This window comes from Symphalangus syndactylus, chromosome 19 (genome assembly GCF_028878055.3).
Source record: "Symphalangus syndactylus isolate Jambi chromosome 19, NHGRI_mSymSyn1-v2.1_pri, whole genome shotgun sequence".
Lineage (NCBI taxonomy): Eukaryota > Metazoa > Chordata > Mammalia > Primates > Hylobatidae > Symphalangus > Symphalangus syndactylus.
The window spans coordinates 76,977,095-76,990,179 of record NC_072434.2 but is presented as its reverse complement, the minus strand read 5'-3'; the positions used below and the strand labels follow the sequence as shown (position 1 = coordinate 76,990,179).

The 13,085-nt window shown below is 41.1% G+C and overlaps 1 protein-coding gene across 6 annotated transcripts in view; it reads left to right on the top strand.

Annotated features, from left to right (window-relative positions):
* SIPA1L2 (signal induced proliferation associated 1 like 2) overlaps positions 1-13,085 on the top strand; it is a 237,876-nt gene that overhangs the window by 128,509 nt on the left and 96,282 nt on the right. The window lies entirely within an intron of this gene.

Below are 13,085 nucleotides of genomic sequence, written 5' to 3'. Positions count from 1 at the left end.
TACAGAGAAAGGACATTCTGTTAAAAACTAAGGAAACTTGAATAAAGTATGGACATTAGTTAATAATATAACAATATTGATTCATTCATCATAACAAATGTACCAAAATAATGTAAGATGTTAACAACTGGGAAACTGGGAGATGGGGATAAGGGAACTCTGCTATTTACAGCTTTTCTAGAAATCTAAAAGAATTTTAAAATAAAAAGTTAAAAATTTTACAAATATAAGTCATGAGTGCTCATATATTTAAAATTATGATCTATTTCTTTAAGACAAGAAGAAAGAATTTATAAGTAGTTCCTATAAATAACAAACTTAAAGGTTTATGTTGCTTTATTGAACGACCATAGAATTCTTGTAAGCAGCCAATTTCACTGTTTCTGGTAACTGCTCTCTTACTTAGCTCTTTGTAAACCCACCCTTTCCTCCAGTGCTAATTTTTATCATTAGTATTTTAACTGAAGAATAGTATGTTGTATGTAAATCCTGCTAAATGAACAAATAGATTCTTCTAGAATTTGTGTAATAACCCTCTTACCTCTCTTGATACCAATTTAACTGTTTTTTGGCTGGGGAATTATCTTTCTGCCATTAGGTAAAAGTGTCCATCCATTTTAATTATAGTTGGAGGTCAACTCTTGGTAAATAGGGGTCTGTGAATGGCGGGCAAATGACATCACTTAAGGCAGAGTGCACACTGAGGTTCACATCCCAACTCAATTTGGGGCAAATCCTTGAACTAGTTTGTGCCCTAGTCAATCATCTGTAAAATGGGATGATAATAATACAAATCCCCCCTGTAAAGGGCTTAGAGCAGTGCTTGTCAATAGCATGCCCCCCTGCTTCCCAGGGTTACTTAAATAAATGTGTAAGACTTTTCCCTCTAAAAAGAAACTATTGTTCACGCCACTGCTACAGGCTTTAAAGGGCAATACTTTCTTTTAGCGGTTCAAAGATGAAGAGAGAAACAAGTAGAACCATATGGCAGAGAGGGCTGGGGAAAGGTGTCTGGTGAAGTCCATCACCCCATTCCAAACACACTCACTTAAGTGTCACTAATGTGACAGTTGTAGGCGGGCCTACACCTTTACATATCAAATGAACTTCACTGCTGAGTGATGCATGGCTGCATTTGCTTTGAATTTCATGCCTGGTGGCTGTTTTTTCCTTCTGATTTTATATGGTCATTGATGAAAATTAATAGGGAGTTGGACACTATTAAATTCATACGGGTGAACAGAGTGCCATCTAACAATAGTACTATTCTAAGATACACATTCCTCCCTCTGAAGACATAATTGACTGAGTTCTTCACCTCTCTCCCTGGCCAGTATTGCCTCCCCAAACAGAGGTCCCATCGAGTCCCATGGGGGCCCTTAATGGGGAGGAATTGCCCAGATACACATGAGATTCGGCACCAAGGGCTATGGTCGCACGGGCTCCATGTGGCCGTCGGTGGAAAACACCAGAGCTTTCTCTCTTGCAGAGGTGCTGTATCTGGACAGTCACAGTTCCACACACCACAGTGCCGTAGGAACCTGCAAAGGGCTGTATGCTGTTTCAAAACTTACTGACCCTCTGGCCCCAAAAAGTCTTCAGTCAATTACTGGGGAAGAAGAACGAATGCCCTATTATTTCCCTGGGAAAAGGAATAAGACTCTTAATATTCCTTTACAGTTTGACTCACATGGTGTTTAACTGACAACACTTGTTGGCATTTTGCTGCTGGTACAGTAAGTTGGAAGTAAAGGTCTTTGGAGCATTAGTTCTTAAAGAATGTAGAAACTTAGTTTAAACACTTTGTATTTGTTTAGGTCCAGAATTTATTTCACTATTTGTCCCACTTAATTAAAATAAAAGCTGGACAGCCGTCCTGTTATCAGTGGGCTCCACCTCTCTCCTTTGAAGTGGTGAGGGCTTTCATACTTTCCTAGTGTTTTCTTCTTCCTTTTGAGCAAATATAGCAATTACAGATTATGAAAAGAAGCCTTTAATAATCTGCCTTCCTTCAGTCTTTTTCATTTTTCACTCTAGCTTTCCTTAAAATCATGTTTTTCAAGATACCTTTTTTATGTTAAGGATACATTTGTTGTCTCATCTTTAAGCTGTGTTCACTTTCCTGTATTAATTAATTTTTGTAATTTAAACCTTTGCATGAATTTTTTTAGCCTCGAGCTGCTTTCCATGAGAGAACACTAGAGCCGGACTGCCTGGGTTTGCATCCTCACTGTCCCACCAGATTGTGACTTTGAGCGAGTTACTTAACCTTTCTGCCTCAGTGTTGTCTGTAAGAATAGTTGTGCCTCCTCATAAGTAGACAGGATGAACTGAGTTTATTTTTGTGAAAGATACTTAATATTATTGTCTTCACTGTAATGCCTTGGATTTTTCAAGCTTAGCAAATTAAATTTGGGTCAAAAGAGCAAAACTTTACATGACAAAAATCTATGTTTTTCAAAATTTCCTGGTAAATTCGGTAATTTAATCCACGAAACACTAACAAAGGTGTTTGATACTTCTTGAGGTTGTTGAGTTACTTTTTTTTTTCTTTCTGAGATGGAGTCTCACTCTGTTGCCCAGGCTGGAGTGCAGTGGCGCGATCTCGGCTCACTGCAACCTCCGCCTCCCAGGTTCATGCACTTCTCGTGCCTCAGCCTCCTGAGTAGCTGGAAATACAAGCACGCACCACCATGCCTGGCTAGTTTATTTTTAGTAGAGACGGGGTTCGCCACGTTGGCCAGGCTGGTCTTGAACTCCTAGCCTCAAGTGATCCACCTGCCTCGGCCTCCCAAAGTGTTGGGATTGCAGGTGTGAACCACTGCTCCCGGCCTGTTGAATTACTCTTGTTTTTTGTTTGTTTGTTTGTTTGTTTTGTTTTGTTGTTTTTTGTTTTGAGACAGAGTCTCGCTCCATCTCGTAGGCTGGAGTGCAGTGGCACAATCTTAGCTCACTGCAACCTCTGCCTCCTGGGTTCAAGCGATTCTCCTGCCTCAGCCTCCTGAGTAGCTGGGATTACAGACATGCAACACCACACTCAGCTTATTTATTAGTGTTTTTTAGGTTTATTGTAGAGACTGGGCCTTGCAGTGATGCCCAGACTGATCTCAAACTCCTGGCCTCAAGCAATCCTCCTCCTTCTGCCTCCCAAAGTGCTGGGATTATAGGCCTGAGCCACCATGCCCTGCCCTCATTTACTTACTTATTGTCCCCTTTTCACTTTTTAAAAAATAACTCTAGAGTGTTCAAAAAAAAGGAAGTCATTTAAAATACACATAATTGTTTGGAGAGAAAGGTGAAAGAAGATACATCATAGATAGGAATTGAAAGAGCATTTAACTGCCTATGTAACCTAGATCAGCAGAGAGCAGGCAATTAAATGATCAACTAGTGGTTGAGAGAGAACAAAGAACCTTTAAAATGCATTTTATGGCAAAATAGCAAGCTAGCTTCTGCTGTGCATATTAACAAAGTAAAGGACTAGAGAGTACAGGTGCACAGTTGTTTGTGGCCTTGGTGTACTTAATAAATGGTGCTGTGGTCACTGGATGCTAACAGCTTTGATAAATCCTGTAAGGCAGAGCTGTCAGTGAATGTCTTTTACATACCTGGCCTCAGGAGGCCCTGCAGAGATGTGATCCTTAACTGGTCAATTCATTAGTGAGTTACCACTTAAACCTCTCTTCTAAGATATCACTGTATCTAGAAACAGCTTTTGGGCTAGGGTCCAATGTACCGCCCCTGCCCCCATTTTTTTTCTCTGTGAGCTAAAATTATTATTTATTTCTTTACTGAACAGCCACAATGCACCACAGAAATGCACTGAATCTCATCTTCATTTCCTGCACTGCAATCTTGTTAGCTGATTTTTTTTTATCTTGCCCTGTTGTATTTGCATGATAGGTGGATTTTCATTCAGCTTCTCAACAGTCTTTTCATAGCTTCTGTTCTGCCAAGGAAGGATTTCATTTGATTCACCCTTGAAGCAATTTTATGGAAATCTTCTGCCTGGAATAAGTACAGGCTCTGGGTGGGTGAGGGTCTGAATGCACACAACCCTGGGAAGCCTTACTCGTTGTCCTCTGCCCAAGATGGGAAGGGCCTCTTGCCATACAGATAAACAAGGAGGTCTTTCCCGAAAGGGAGATGCGGGATATCGTTTGAAAAGGGCAACTTTTTCCCTCCTGGTGGTTATGGGAGGGGGCACAGTCTCTGTATGTCCTAATGGTTTGTGGAGATGCCCTTTATAAAAGCTAGGCAGCATCTTACATTATTGAATAGAAGATTTTGATTTATTTGGAAACACATCCAGGTAACCTACTGTATTCCTTGGTGAAACCAAAAGCATGGCGAGCCCTTAGAAGATGGTTAGGAGACATAAAAGCTGTAAGTCTTCAGGTGTGATGCTTGTAAACAGCAGGAACTTCATCTCTGTGTTTGCAATAAGAAAGTGGATGTCTGTGTGAGACAGAGAGAGGAAAATGAGTCTGTGACATGGATTGGCAAGGTAGGCATGAAGGGAATTTTTTTTTTAATTCACCTGCCATCTTTGATAAAAAGGAGAATGTACACATTTTGGATTCCCGAACTTTTAAAAGTATAATTTATGATAGAAATTACTCAGTGAAGTATATACACCACTTCTTAAAAAAAGACTTCTGTGAGTGCAGTGTAACCTCTCCAGGTGATTCTGGGTCAGCATTTTGAGATTAAAAGTGGGAATCACTTTCAGGCTGACCCATGAACTGTGCTGGAGTTTTGGGCTCAAAATCAAAATACTCGATGATGCAATTTATTTTATGTGCACTTTTTTGTTTTGTTTTCCTTTTTTTGCCAGTAACATGCCTGCTGTCAACTATAATACCCCTCCCAGGTCAATGATGGTGTTACATGGATTAGGAGCCGGGAGGATTCTGAGGATAAGAAACCTTTAACTAACCCAAGGTGAAGCACGTGATAAAGTATCAAAGCCCAGCTTTTTATAATTATAACATTGTGCAGTAAATGGGTTTGAGACTGCTGGTTAAATAAGGCAAATTGAAAACATGTTATCTCTTCCCCTTCTAGAATACCAATAAAAATGACAGTGAAGGAATTTTAAAAATGGGCATAATGCCACAAAGTAAAAAAGCACCAGGGAAAGGCAGCCGAAGGAAGGCAGGGTATATGAAAGCAGGTAGAAGAGCAAGACCACTCCTAGTAGATTGAGAGAGGCAGCCTCCTGCGTCCCCCATCATGGGTGGTCTTGGGAAGAGGGTAGAGGCCATCAAGAAGTGAGTCAGGCCATGCCACAGAGCCAGCCACCCTTGGAGAAGGGCTTAGGGGAGTGAAAACGGGGCTGGTTACATGCTTTATAAAAGGCCGGATTCTCTCTCTTCCCCCCTATAGCCAGTTTACTATTTGCCCCTCTCCCATGTGGGAAATAAGATTTATTCTGGAAAAATGGAACAACAGGCCCAGCAAAGGGCAGGACTAAGGCACTTAACTAAAATGGGAATTTAGTGAAAGTCAACACAATGAGGTGCTCAGCCCCACCCCATTATTTGAGCTCAATATTTCTAGACAGGAGACTGGAGGTGCCTTCCCTGGGACACTCACTGGCCCAAGAAGAAGATGCACCTGTCTGATGGCTGGGCCCTGCCTGACCAGCCTAACAAGGCACAGCTCAGAGATGCGGTAGGGTCAGTGCCAGACCACATCAATATGATGAATATTGTAATAAAGTGAGTCACACAATGTTTTTGGTTTCACAGTGCATATAAAAGTTGTTTAGACTGTAGTCTACTATGCAGATAGTGCTATATCTAAAAGAAGAGTGTACATATCTTAATTTAAAAATACTTCATTGCATTAGCTGGGCGTGGTGGTGGGCGCCTGTAGTCACAGCTACTCGGGAGGCTGAGGCAGGAGAATGTCGTGAACCTGGAAGGCGGAGCTTGCAGTGAGCTGAGATTGCACCACTGCACTCTAGCCTGGGCGACAGAGCGAGACTCCGTCTCAAAAAAAAAAAAAAAAAAAAAAAAAAAAACTTCATTGCTAAAAAGTGCTAACGATCACCTGAGCCTTCAGCAAGTCAACCTTTCTTCTGATGGAGGATCTTGCCTCAATGTTGGTGGCTATTGGCTGATCAGTATGGTGGGTGTTGAAGGTTAGGGTGGCTGTGACAATTTCTTAAAACAACAGTGAAGTTTGCCACATTGATTGACTCTTTCTTTTAGGAAAGATTTTTCTGTAGCATGCGATGCTATTTGATAGCATATGACCCACAGTAGAACATCTTTCAAAATTGGAGTCAATCATCTCAAACCCTGCCACTGTTGAATCTACCAAGTTTATGCAATATTCTGAATTCTTTGTTACTTCAACAACGTTCACAGCATCTTCACCAGGAGTGGATTCCATCAAAAGAAACCACTTTCTTTGCTCATCCATAGAAAGCAACTCCTCATCTGTGTAAGTTTGATCATGAGATTATAGCAATTCAATCAGATCTGCAGGCTCAATTTCTAATTCTAGTTCTCTTGCTATTTCTACCACATCTGCAATACTTCCTCCAGTGAACTCTTGAATCCCTCAAAGTCATCCACGAGGGTTGGAGCCACCTTCTAAATTTCTGTTAAGTTTATATTTTAACATCCTCCCATGAATCATAAACGTTCTTAATGGCATCTGGAATGATGAATCCCTTCCAGGTTTCCAATTTTATCTGCCCAAATCCATCAGAGGAATCTCTATTTATGGCGGCTATAGCCTTACAAAATGTATTTCTTAAATAATAAGACTTAAAAGCCAGAAATACTCTGATTCATGGGCTACAGAATGAATGTGTTGTTAGCAGGCATGAAAACAACAGTAATCTCCTTATATATTTCCGTCAGAGCTCTTGGGTGATGAGATGCGTTGTCAATAAGCAGTCATATTTTGAAAGTATTGTTTTTTGTCTCAGAACTAGTACTCAACAGTGGGCTTAAAATAGTCAGTAAACTAGGGAGGCTGAGGCAGGAGAGTGGCGTCAACCGGGGAGGCGGAGTTTGCAGTGAGCCAAGATGGCGCCACTGCACTCCAGCCTGGGCGACAGAGCAAGACTCTGTCTCAAAAAAAAAAAAAAAAAAAAAGTCAGTAAGCCATCTGTAAACAGATGTGCTGTCATCCAGGCTTTGTTTTTCTGCTGATAGAGCACAGGGAGAGTAGTTTGGCATAATTCTTAAGGACCCTAGGGTTTTCCGAATGATCAATAAGCATTGGCTTCAACTTAAAGCCACCAGCTGTGTTAGCCACTAGCAAGAGAGTCAGTCTATCCTTTGAAGCTTTGAAACTAGGCATTGACATCTTCTCTCTAGCTATGAAAATTCTGGATGGCATCTTCTTTTATTAGAAGGCTGTTTCATCTGTATTGAAAGTCTGTTGCTTATTGTAGCCACTGTCATCTGTTATCTTACCTAAATAACTCGCTGGCTAACTTGGTATAGCTTCACTCCGTCAGCACTTGCTGCTTCACCTTGCACTTAACATCGTGGAGATAGCTTCTTACCGTAAGCCTCGTGAACCAGCCTCTGCTAGCTTCCAATTTTTCTTCTGCACCTTCCTCACCTCTGTCAGCCTTCATAGAATTGAAGAGAGATAGGGCCTTGCTCTGGATTAGGCTTTTGCTTAAGGGAGTGTTATAACTGCTTTTGTCTTCTGTCCAGACCACTCTGACTTTCTTCATATCAGCAGTAAGGCTGTTTTGCTTCTTAATCATGTGTTCTCTGAAGTAGCACTTTTACTTTCTTTCAAGAACTTTTTCTCTGCATTCACTACTCGGTTCACTGTTTGGTCCAAGAGGCCTAGCTTTCAGCCTGTCTCAGTTTTTGACATGCCTTCCTCACTAAGCGTAATCGTTTTTAGCTTTTCATTTAGAGTGAAACAGGTGTGACTCGTCCTTTCATTTTAACTCTGAGGGGCCATTGTAGGGTTATTATCTGGCCTAATTTCAATGTTACTGTGTCTCCAGGGAAAGGAGGGCAATTGAGGAGTGTAATTTTTGTCTTTTTCCTATATTAATACCCCCACAGCACTAAAACATTTTGAAGCAGGCCATGTTTGTATCCCCAGTATTTATCAGTTTCTGGCACACAGTTGAGACATCCGCTGTTCAACATTGGAATAAGTGAATTAAAGTGGATTAAGTATATTTGGAAGGCTAAATAATGGCCTCCAGAGGTGTCCAGGTCCTAATCCCTGGAATTTGTGTATGCTTCCTCATATGGCAAAAGAGACTTGTCAGTTGTGGTTGAGTTAGGGATCTTGAGATAGGGAGATATCCTGGATTATCCAGGCAGGACTTGGCTGGGACCTAAATGCAATCACAGGTGTCCTTATAGGAGGAAAACAGAGGGAACTTTGACTACAGAAGAGAAAGGCAATGTGACCACTGAAACAAGATGCTAGGCTGCCTGCTGTGAAGATGGAGGAAGGGCCATGAGCCAAGAAGCGTAAGGAATGTAGGTCTAGAAGCTGGAGAAGGCAAGGAAATGGATTTTTCCTCTAGAGCTGCCAAGGGGAATGCAGTCACTCCAGAACCTTGATTTTTGCTTATTGAAACTGACTTCTGAGCTCTAGAGCTGTGTGCAGTAAATGGAGTTGTTTTAAGCCAGAAGTTTATTAGAAATTTGGAAATTTGTTATAGCAGTAGGACATGATAGATCTATTGTCATGTAAGTTCCAATAGATATATAAGTTCTCAGTTTTATAAATACTTCAAGAAATTGCATTGCTCTGGTCACTGAGAGAAATGCCTGCTGCAGCCTCCAAGATGCTTCACACTGTCTTACCACTTCCTGGCATGAAATGAGCTACCTCCTTGTTTTTATTTTGATATTCCTGCTTGAGGTCAGATATAACCATTGCTTTTGGACAATACCAGAGGGGGCTACTTTTAGTTCAGTGATTCAAGAACAGTTTATTAGGCACCTGTCATTTATTAGGCACTATAACACTAGGGCCTCGGGATGTAAAATTGGAAGGATTTGGGCTTTTTGGAGGTGAGGGGAGTATTTCCAGTGGAAATGATGTTTGGATTGAGTCTTGAATGGTGAGTAAGAAGAATGTCAAGTGAAGAAAAGTGGAAGACATTCCAGGCAGAGGGAGCAGGATTGGTGCCACGAACGGTGGTGGAGTGTGCTTCCCTGGACCTTTGTGAGTCAGGGGATTTGTGAGAGAAGAGCCTGGAGGAAGCTTGGGATGACATCACTGAGGAATGTAAAGGAGAAGATGGGCGAGTAGATGGAAAGACAGAAGATAGACGTTCATATAAGTTTAAAGACAGAGACAGAATCAGAAAGGTCTAAGGCTGGAGTCTTGAGAAACACTCATGCTGTAAGGAGAGGCCAGAGGAGGAGCCATGCCGGACACCCAGAGTGAAAGACCAGAAAGCAATCTCACCTGGAAAGGAGATGCCATAGTAGTGGAGGAGTAGAGGGCCCCAGACAAGAAGTGAGTGGCCACAGGTGTCACATAGCAGACAGCTCCGGCAGTAGGAGGCCTGGAAGATAGTTGAATTTGGCAACAAGACCTTGAGTGGAGCAATAGCGTGGCAGAAAGTTGGATGCAGATTGAGGATTAAATCGTAATTAAGGAAACAGGAATGAGAGAGAAGGATGATGACTTGAGGAATAGGTACTGTCCCCACTGACAGGCTGTGGGGGAGTGAAATGGTCATGGCGTCTGTCTGTGCAGAAGGCCCTGTCCATTTGCAAGGACCACTGGCCCTTCCCCCCATTGACTCTGTCTCTCTCCAGTTTTTAAAACTGAAGGTATATTTTATGTACAGTAAGATTTACTTTTTTTAAATGTGCATTTCTGAGAGTTTTGAGAAGTGAATATGGTGTTACCATTGCCACAATCAGTGTAGAATAGCTTTGTGACCTCAGAACGTTCTCCCATGCCTCCTCTGTAGTTGGCCTTTTGCTGTCCCTTCCAGCCCCTGGCAGCCACGGCTCTGTTTTCTGTCCTTGTGGCACCTGCTGAGTATGAGAGCAGTACACATATGATCATTCTATGTTGTCGTGTATTAGAACTAGTGATTTGATTTTCTTAATCTGGGGCTCTCAATCTTACCATAAAAGATAGTTTTATGTATTTACTCTTGTACTCCCTACAATAATTTGAAACTCTTTTGGATCTTGTTATGGGGCTCATCAAATACCAAATATAGAATTGAGTATTTTTGCAAGTAACTTTTTGAAATGTGTTATAAGAAGGAAGTTTTTGTCTTATGACTATTGTATTTTTGTGTGCTTTCTGAATATTTTTCTTAATGCATTTGGCTTATGATGTGTTTGGCCTATTGAGGGAAAAACGAAAGTTATTGTCAGGATAGTTAACTAACTGCAACTGAGAATATTCCAAACTGATTTAGTTTTACGTTTAAAAATGCATTTTCCATTGGATCTACTGCCATGGGTCCAGTAATCACTAATGCAGCTTAATATAGTGACAGTGTACTTAGTTTAGCAGTCTGAAGTAGACAATTAACTTTTAGTCTATGTTTTCATTGAATATCTTTTTTTTTTTTTTTTGCCTGCTTCTGGATCAGCTCTTCTTAAACCCAGATCTTTGTTTATGTATGCTTAATGTCACTGGAGCTTTTTGTGTTTGTAATAGTGACCTTGGCCATTATCAGTACACAATACAGCCATCCATCGCTTAAGAACAGAGATATGTTCTGAGAAATGCATCCTTAGGCAATTTCATCATTGTGCAAACGCCATAGAGTGTACTTACAGAAACCTAGATGGGATAGCCTGTACATGTGGGCTCTGTGGTATTGCATATTACTCCTAGGCTACAAACCTGCACAGCATGTTACTGTACTGAATACTGTAGGCAGTTGTAACACAATGGTAAGTATTTTTGTATCTAAACATAGAAAAGGTACAGTAAAAATACTGTATGAAAGATCAAAAGTGGTACACCTGTGTCGGGCACTTACCATGAATGGAGCTTGCAGGACTGACTAAAAGCTGCTCTGTGTGAGTCAGTGATTGAGTAGTGAGTTAATGTAGGACATTATGCTACTGCAGACTTTATAAACACTTTACATTAGGCAAAACTACATTTATTTTAAAAATTTACTTAATAATTAACCTTAGCTTACGGTAACTTTTCTACTTTATAACTTTATTTTTTTAACTTTTTTACTCTTTTGTAATAACACTTAGCTTAATGCACACATTGTACAATTGTACAAAAATGCTTTCTTTATATCTATTATTTCTCATTCTGTAAGCTTTTTTCTACTTAAAAGAATTTACTTTTCTGAACTTTTTTTGGTTTTGAGTAATATGTTGGATTCCCATGTAATGACATCTGTAATATCACTAGACAATAGTAGTTTTTCAGCCTCATGATAATCTCATGGGATCACCATTGGTATATGTGCTGTGTCACTGACCAAAGCAGCATTATGCAGCATAAGGGATTTATTACGCACTAAAACAGGCTAGTTTCCTTTTGTACAAGTCTAGGACTATACCATGTCAATAATTCACCTTTCATCTTTTTTTTTTGAGACGGAGTCTCGCTCTGTCGCCCAGGCTGGAGTGCAGTGGCGTGATCTCGGCTCACTGCAAGCTCCACCTCCTGGGTTCACGCCATTCTCCTGCCTCAGCCTCCCGAGTAGCTGGGACTACAGGCACCTGCCACCACGCCCGGCCAATTTTTTTTGTATTTTTAGTAGAGCCGGGATTTCACTGTGTTAGCCAGGATGGTCTCGATCTCCTAACCTCGTGATCCGCCCGCCTCGACCTCCCAAAGTGCTGGGATTACAGGCGTGAGCCACCGTGCCTGGCCCCCCAGTGCTGGGATTACAGGCGTGAGCCACCGTGCCTGGCCCCCCACCTTTCATCTTTTAAAATAGTTTACTTGCTGCTTCTACCCCTGACTCTAAAGGGAAATAATGTCAGTACTAATCTCATTTGGTTGCAAACAGCAAATAGGTAAATGATTTGCCTTTTCAAGGTCTAGCCAGTATTCATTAGTGGCTTTGGATAGTGTGTGTTCTGAGTGATTCAGCTGCTGTTTTCCTTTGCTGATCTCATTCTGTTTTCTACTTTCTCAGCAACATTTCTTATTCCTTCAGAAATCATCGTGGCAAGCATTGGCATAACCAAAAGCCTTTGGAATACCTATAGGTTTCCTTCAAGTTTGCAGATGTTCCCTGTGTTATGTTTCATTTTAGCCAAAACCTTAAGTCAGGGTGAAAAAAAATCGATTTTTTGAGGATACACCTCGGAGAACGGACCTGGCAGCAGTTAATTAAGAAATGAATGAATAACACCTGGAGGTTTGCATTTACCACCTGCTCACATGAATTATTGGTGTGATGGGGCTGCTAAAAATAGATAAATTTTTAAGCTGCATTAATAAGCATTTGGGTAATTGCTCCCACTATTTTGTGTGGGTTGGACCATATCTTGAATGTTGTGTTAAGTTCAGGTCATTTCAGAGGAAACATTTAAAAAGTTTGAAAGTTGAAATGAGATACTTTGGCTGCTTTTAACAGAGCTCACAGAGAAGAAACCAGCAGTCTAGAGGGAGTTGCTCACAGAGCAGTAAGCTTCATGTCATTCGAAGGGTTCAGAATAGAGTATTTGCTTTGTAAGTAGTGGCTATTTTCTGGAATGTTCTCCCCATGTTCCCATGGCTGAAACAATGCCCACACATAGTGATTGCACGTATGAGGAACAGACGAATGACCATCTCTTAGGAAAGATGTCCTGGAGGGATCTGTGTGTTAGATGGACAGTATGGCCTCAGGTGCCACCCTTTCCGTGTAGATGGACCGGTGATTTTATGTGAAAGAAATGATAGCTGATGACATTTTAAACCAAGTTAGAGGATTTGTGGATAAAATTTGACTTTAGAAACTAACTGACCTTTTATGTATTTTCTGTTGCTAAATTGTGCTCTAGACTTTATGAACATTATAAGCTCTATAAACATTATGCTGTTTTAGCGACGCTGTAATGCAAAGGTGATCTTTGCTACACCACTGATCACCAAGATTAATCTGGCTGGCTTGTGTGGCTACTTAGGTCACCTCT